General features: G+C 42.7%; 1 non-coding gene across 1 annotated transcript; it reads left to right on the forward strand.

The window, feature by feature from the left end:
• Positions 1-6,529: 6,529 nt before the first annotated feature.
• Trnai-gau (transfer RNA isoleucine (anticodon GAU)) lies at positions 6,530-6,607 on the forward strand. Its single transcript has one exon. It is a non-coding gene; the product is annotated as a tRNA-Ile (tRNA).
• Positions 6,608-7,065: the final 458 nt, after the last annotated feature.

The following is a 7,065-nucleotide window of genomic DNA, read 5'->3' on the forward strand; positions in this document are numbered from 1 at the left end:
GCACTTACAACATATTAAAAGGGGCTGTGAATTGAAGTACAGGGTGACCCAAAAAAAAAGAGTAATAATAATAATAATAATAATAAAGTGTATTTATATTGCGCCTATCCCTTACAAAAAACAAAAATATTTGGCTCTAAGCGCATTACAACATGTGAAGGACTTGGTACAATCAAGTCTGACAAATACAACAGCACAATATACAGTCGGTCTCTTAGGTAAAAGCAGCTTCGACAGTTAAACACTTCTACTAAAAGATCCTCTGACAATGCATACTGCTTTACAAACATAGTTAAAGAACATCGAGTTAATAGGAATTAAAAAAAGGTTCTTATAATAAAACTATCTAGCGAACGACGAAGAAGAATAAAACTATCAATGTCAATGTATAACAAGTCATTCAACGTAAATGGCCAAAGAACAACAATAAAACAATGGTGATAAAACAGTTATACTCAATGGCTAATAACGAGGCAGAGTTAAATAGTATCGACACAAGATTAAAACAAAACATATTCCTGGAGACGAATTAACAACAATAAAGCAATGGTGATAAAACAGTTTTACTCAATGGCTAATAGCGAGGCAGAATTAAATAGTATCGACACAAGATTTAAACTAAACATATTCCTGGAGACGCATTTAATAATTATACATGTATCAAATAATCAATGTACGAAATACAGCCCTCGCAAGCAACCCGCCCCCAGCCGGCCCACAGCGCGCTACGATGGCAAGTGACCCCTCTCCTCAATGTGGCAAATACTGAGCAGTGCACACAACCAATTACTCGCATATACTCGTGTCGCTCACTCGTGTACCCAAACAAAACGTCATAAATTGAACAACAATAAAGCAATCTTCATAAAAGTTATTTACACACACAAGTAGCCTCTGCATGATTTGCACAGAAAATGTTAGCGTTCTAGCTTGTCTTTCAGGAAAGTTATGCTCATTCTACAGAACATGCTCCATATGGTCTCCGCGCCGATTCAGGCAAACTTGAACTCGCCGCGCAAAGTTATCAATCACCCGCACACACTCCTGTTGCGAGATTCCGCGAATGGTTGTTGTGATGGCTCGCTTGAGTTCTGCGATTGTCTGTGGGTTGTTCCTGTAGACGTTGTCTTTCAGGAACCCCCAAAGATAGAAATCTGGGGGATTTAAATCCGGGGGAGGCCATTTGGAGCATGTTCTGTAGAATGAGCATAACTTTCCTGAAAGACAAGCTAGAACGCTAACATTTTCTGTTGAAATCATGCAGAGGCTACTTGTGTGTGTAAATAAATTTTATGAAGATTGCTTTATTTTTGTTCAATTTATGACGTTTTGTTTGGGTACTCTTTTTTTTGGGGATGCAATGAGTTAAAGTAGGCAAGTCGGATTATTTAACCTTAAGGCAATTGGAGATAATGTTAGGGTCAATTTCAACATTTCAACATAGCCTCGCGGGTAGCCCCTTCGGAGAGGGATCAATTGTGCTGCGACACCGGCTACAAGATGAGGAAAGCAATAGCGGCCTTTCTGTAGAGGGTTAATATTTCTGATATTCCCCCCCCCCCCCCCCCCCTCACCGCGCCTTTGAATGTACGAGTTCTGAAGATCCGTCCGAGAATGTCTTTGGAGTGTGACTCAGTTAGAGGCTGTGTTTGGCAAAGGAACTCTCGCATTTGTGAGAAGTCTGGCGGATAGAAGGAGGGTGAAAACATGAAAGTGAGTCGATACAAATAATTAAATCAAAGACAGAAAAATAGTGTTGAATTTGTCCGGATTCGATGGCGTAGGCTTACAAGAACAGAATTGTGTGCCTTTGCGCCTTAGGCTCAGAGAAAAACATAACCGAAGAAAACAAAGTGATTATGGAGCGGGGAGGGGGGTAGTGGAGAGGGGGGAGGGGGGTATAAAGGTGGTTCGGAGAGAGAGAGAGAGAGAGAGAGAGAGAGAGAGAGAGAGAGAGAGAGAGAGGAACAGCAGGTATATAATGAGGGGCGGTGCAATGAGAGAGAGAGAGAGAGAGAGAGAGACAGAGACAGAGAAAGAAAGAGACAGAGAGAGAAAGAGAGACAGAGACAGAGAGACATAGAGAGATAGAAAGAGAGAGAATTGAATTGAGTTGAACTTTATTTTGCAAGGATAAAGCTTTAAGGCTAGGCCTTTTCTTGCAATCTGTCCTTGGAGAGAGAGACAGAGACAGAGACAGCGATAGAGACAGAGAGACAAGGCAAACGCAGAGAGAGAGAAAGAGACAGATCGGCTTTGACAAAAACTGACCGTCATTTCACATAACACACATAACCTTACGTGCATCTTCGGCCAGGGCTCATGGACACGCTTTGGATTTTAACGCTAAACGCATCGCCTTTGACCGGACACTGGACATAAACTATACATTGTGGTCAATACTCGGGCGGACAATGGACCAACGTATTCTCTACGACCATAATACAACCACCACTCTGCCCCCCGGCTACCGTCGCGAATAGGGTTGTCGTTCCTACTTAGATTTATTTCCCTTTGGAGAATAAGGCAGGAGGTTTATGACGTAGGGCTGGGCAGCTGACAGGTCAATTTCATTACTGGACACCAGCTCTCATCCCCCTTAGACAGTGCTGCTTCTTCCTGCATTCCTTTCTTCATTATCTGGTTTTTTCGCCGTTCATCTATTCGCGCATTCCCATTTAGCTCCCCTTGTGTTAGACGAGAGTCCTTCGTTCTACAGCTTTCTTCCTTCACAATTAATTTGTCCTTGTGTTACTTTATCTATTAACTCATTCCCACTAGCTTCCTTTGTTTTAGACGATACTCTTGTTTTCTTTCTGTCTTCCTTCATTTTTTTGTCCCTTTGATGGTTCATTTATTCGCGCATTTACACCAGCTCCGCGTGTGTTAGACGATACTCCATTTTGCGTCTGTCCGTCCTTCTGTCCTTCCTTTCCTTCATTATATGTCATTTTGATGGTTCATTCATTCGCGCATTTATAGTAGCTTCCCTTGATTTAGACTATACTCCTTCTCTTGGCATTCCTTCCTTCAATATTTGTCCTTTTTGTTTGCTGTTTACCAATTCGTCATTTACTCTCACCAATTTGATATGGACTTCTGAGTCAATGGTTTACTCACTGAGCGAAATTCTCGGTTTTTTTTATTTTCTCTTTCAATTGTGAGTGTTCGGCCTAAACAAAGACAATTTGGTCCATGTAAATTACTTGGGAGTGTTTTGTTTCGTGTATAATTAAACGTTCCATAAACCATCCTTGTCGTATGTCTTTTTCGTGGGTCATTTATTCGCGGCAGTCATCACGCTTCTCTGGGTCTGTACACCAGCCCTTCTTGTCGTAGATGACGCTTCTTCTTCCTGCATGCCTTCCTTCATTATGCGTCGTTTTGGTCGTTTATTTCTTCGCGGCAGTCATTCAAGAGCTTTTGGGCACTGGACACCAGCTGTCCTTGCCTTGGACAAAAAATCTGTCTGCATTTCTGTCGCATTTATGTTGCCTTGGCCGTTAATTTATGTTCGTTTTCATCAGCTTCTGTGGTAGTTAATTAATCTACTCGTTGATTAACTGTTATAAATCTGTCGGTCTTTGTGTCTGTTTAATCAAACCTTGATTAATTGTATTAGTCATTTCTCCCTTTTATCTTCTAATCGCTCTTTTCGATCGTGTATCTAAAAATGATATTTCGTCCTCTTATTAATTTTCTTTTCTTTTTGTATTCTGTCTTGTTTTGTTTGTTAATTTTTTTAAAAATTGATTTTTAATATTTTTTTTCTTTCATAAGCTTTGCATTGTTCGAATTTCGTTCTCTTTATTGCTGAACTGTTTCCTAATCTCTATGTCATCTTACTTCATGTCAACACCCGTTTGACTTCTCTCTGTTTTTATTTCTGGCACTGTCTTCTCGTGTTTCTCTGTAAGATTGTAATTTGTTTCTTCCATAATCATAAATCTGTTTTTCATTTTCCGCTTCAAAATATTCACCGTTAAAACTTTTCATACACTTTTGATTTGAATTGTTCGTGATCGTCTTACCTCTGAAGAGGCGGTCAATGTCGGCGATCTTCGACAAAATGGACAAAGTATTTTCCCCCAGCTGTTAAAGGTCTCATGTCTTTCGGTTTTGGGTTAAGGTTAAAGATAGTGCATTGTGTTAATCAACTCAGACCTGTCAAGGCTTGTACGTTTGTTTGTTTGTTTGCTTAACGCCCAGTCCACCACGAAGGATGATATCAGGGCGGTGCTGCTTTGACATTTAACGTGCGCCACACACAAGACAGAAGTCGCAGCACAGGCTTCATGTCTCACCCAGTCACATTATTCTGACACCGGACCAACCAGTCCGAGCACTAACCCCATAATGCCAGCCGCCAGGCGGAGCAGCCACTAGATTGCCAACCCACGACCTCCCGCTCACTGGGCGGACGCCTTACCACTAGGCCACCGTCTTGCGGCTGGCTTGTACGGCGTGGGATAAGAACATCCTTCCACTTAGACATATACTGAAAATCTCCAGCCTGGCCGTTACCAATTCATAGGTAAAGTTGTCGCTGCTTTTAATTTCATACCTGACTCATATGTAAGCCTGCAAGGTTAAATCAGCTGCAAAGTTCCCCTCTGCCCAGGAAACAGTCAGGCTCTTGAATTTCAGAACGAATTCACTTAGAAGAAAGCTGTTATCCTAGGTAAACACCTTGACACGTTATGTGGTAGTTGTGTTGTTTGTTTGCTTAACGCCCAGCCGACCACGAAGGGCCATATCAGGGCGGTTATGTGGTAGTTGTGTTGTTTATTTGCTTAACGCCCAGCCGACCACGAAGGGCCATATCAGGGCGGTTATGTGGTAGTTGTGTTGTTTGTTTGCTTAACGCCCAGCCGACCACGAAGGGCCATATCAGGGCGGTTATGTGGTAGTTGTGTTGTTTGTTTGCTTAACGCCCAGCCGACCACGAAGGGCCATATCAGGGCGGTTATGTGGTAGTTGTGTTGTTTGTTTGCTTAACGCCCAGCCGACCACGAAGGGCCATATCAGGGCGGTTATGTGGTAGTTGTGTTGTTTGTTTGCTTAACGCCCAGCCGACCACGAAGGGCCATATCAGGGCGGTTATGTGGTAGTTGTGTTGTTTGTTTGCTTAACGCCCAGCCGACCACGAAGGGCCATATCAGGGGGGTTATGTGGTAGTTGTGTTGTTTGTTTGCTTAACGCCCAGCCGACCACGAAGGGCCATATCAGGGGGGTTATGTGGTAGTTGTGTTGTTTGTTTGCTTAACGCCCAGCCGACCACGAAGGGCCATATCAGGGCGGTTATGTGGTAGTTGTGTTGTTTATTTGCTTAACGCCCAGCCGACCACGAAGGGCCATATCAGGGCGGTTATGTGGTAGTGTACACAATCTTATACGTAATAGCATATCACGTAACATCTATCGATGTTTCGATGCATGCAAACTGTCGAGTGCAGCGGGTACGACGGATTGGTTGGTGATTTTCATGACCCTTACTTTAAATTTTAATCGGTATAAAACCGGGATTTGTTTTGGTCATCGTAAACACTGGATTGGTTGTGATGATACGGAATGATGTCGCAGTTCATTTTAATCACACCATCTGCAGCCGTTGCGAATATAATTATAATCATCGTTTGATTTAAAATTTGAAATGTAAAACCCTTACAGTGTGCATGAAACAGAACTACTTTCTTGTTCTTCTTCTTGTTCATGTTGTTCTTGTTCTTCTTGTTCGTGTTCCTCTTGTTCTTGTTGTTTTTCTTCTTCTTCTTCTTTTTCTGCGTTCAGATTATGACCATGCATTCAGATGTGCAGTCGGGTCGCAGGACAAAGTTCAAAGATTTATCTTGGTCTTGGCGGCAGATCAAACGTTTCTCCCGATGTTCTGCCCCATGTGACTGCAGACATTCCAACTTATCGCCAGCAGTTTTGTTGGGTCGTTCTTGCGCTAGTGCGTAGGTTACACCAATAGATGGCAACAAGTACAACATAATGTGTCTCAGCAGCATTCGAAACTGCCATGAAGATTCTGACATGCTCAAAGGATTTCAATTCAGTCCTAGGTATTAACAAAATGCTGGACTTGTTGTTGTTGTCGTTGTTGTTGTTGTTGTTGTTGTTGTTGTTGTTGTTTTGCTTTTGAAAACATGTCTTCGAAAGTAAGGTTGATCTGTGTAAATTGTCATGGAAAACTAGAAAATACTCACTAACGTAAATGAAAGCTCTGTTCTCTTGGAATTCTTTATCTCTTCTGAGAAGATAATAATTGATAAGATGATTATATTTCTTCGATCTATGATTTCGTTACTTACTTTTAAGAATTATGTGACGCCGTTTGGTGAAAATGAACTTTTGAGTTTCGAAATGAAAACCGTCGGCTGGTAAAAATGTAGGTACATGTTTAGCCTTTTGGACCCCGCCACAGGGTCAAATCTATCTCCGTTCGAAATGGTTTTGCGAAATTATCACCAACATAAACTTTGCAAACTATGTTACTTACACATCCGTAGATACTTACACATCCGTAGACCGCAACACGGTGGCCTAGTGGTAAGGCGTCCGCCCGATGAGCGGGAGGTCGTGGGTTCGAACCCCGGCCGGGTCATACCCAAGACTTTAAAATTGGCAATCTAGTGGCTGCTCCGCCTGGCGTCTGGCATTATGGGGTTAGTGCTAGGACTGGTTGGTCCTGTGTCAGAATAATGTGACTGGGTGAGACATGAAGCCTGTGCTGCGACTTCTGTCTTGTGTGTGGCGCACGTTAACTGTCAAAGCAGCATCGCCCTGATATCCCCCTTCGTGGTGGGCTGGGCGTTAAGCAAACAAACAAAGAATCAAACACATCCGTGGTTACTTACACATCCGTATCCCTATGTACAGTCTCTGTATAGATCCAGTACCTTCTAAATTGAATTCCTAGACACCACGGCTGAGATGCGTGAACCGAAAGTGGGTGCTTCCCAAACGGGAGAGAACAAACCGCGGGTTCTGATTCGTTGAAATCACGACAAATTACAATTTCAACTAATCCAACACCGCGGCTGGCTCCCGACAGGTTGGTGC

This window comes from Littorina saxatilis, unplaced genomic scaffold, assembly GCF_037325665.1.
Source record: "Littorina saxatilis isolate snail1 unplaced genomic scaffold, US_GU_Lsax_2.0 scaffold_1252, whole genome shotgun sequence".
NCBI lineage: Eukaryota > Metazoa > Mollusca > Gastropoda > Littorinimorpha > Littorinidae > Littorina > Littorina saxatilis.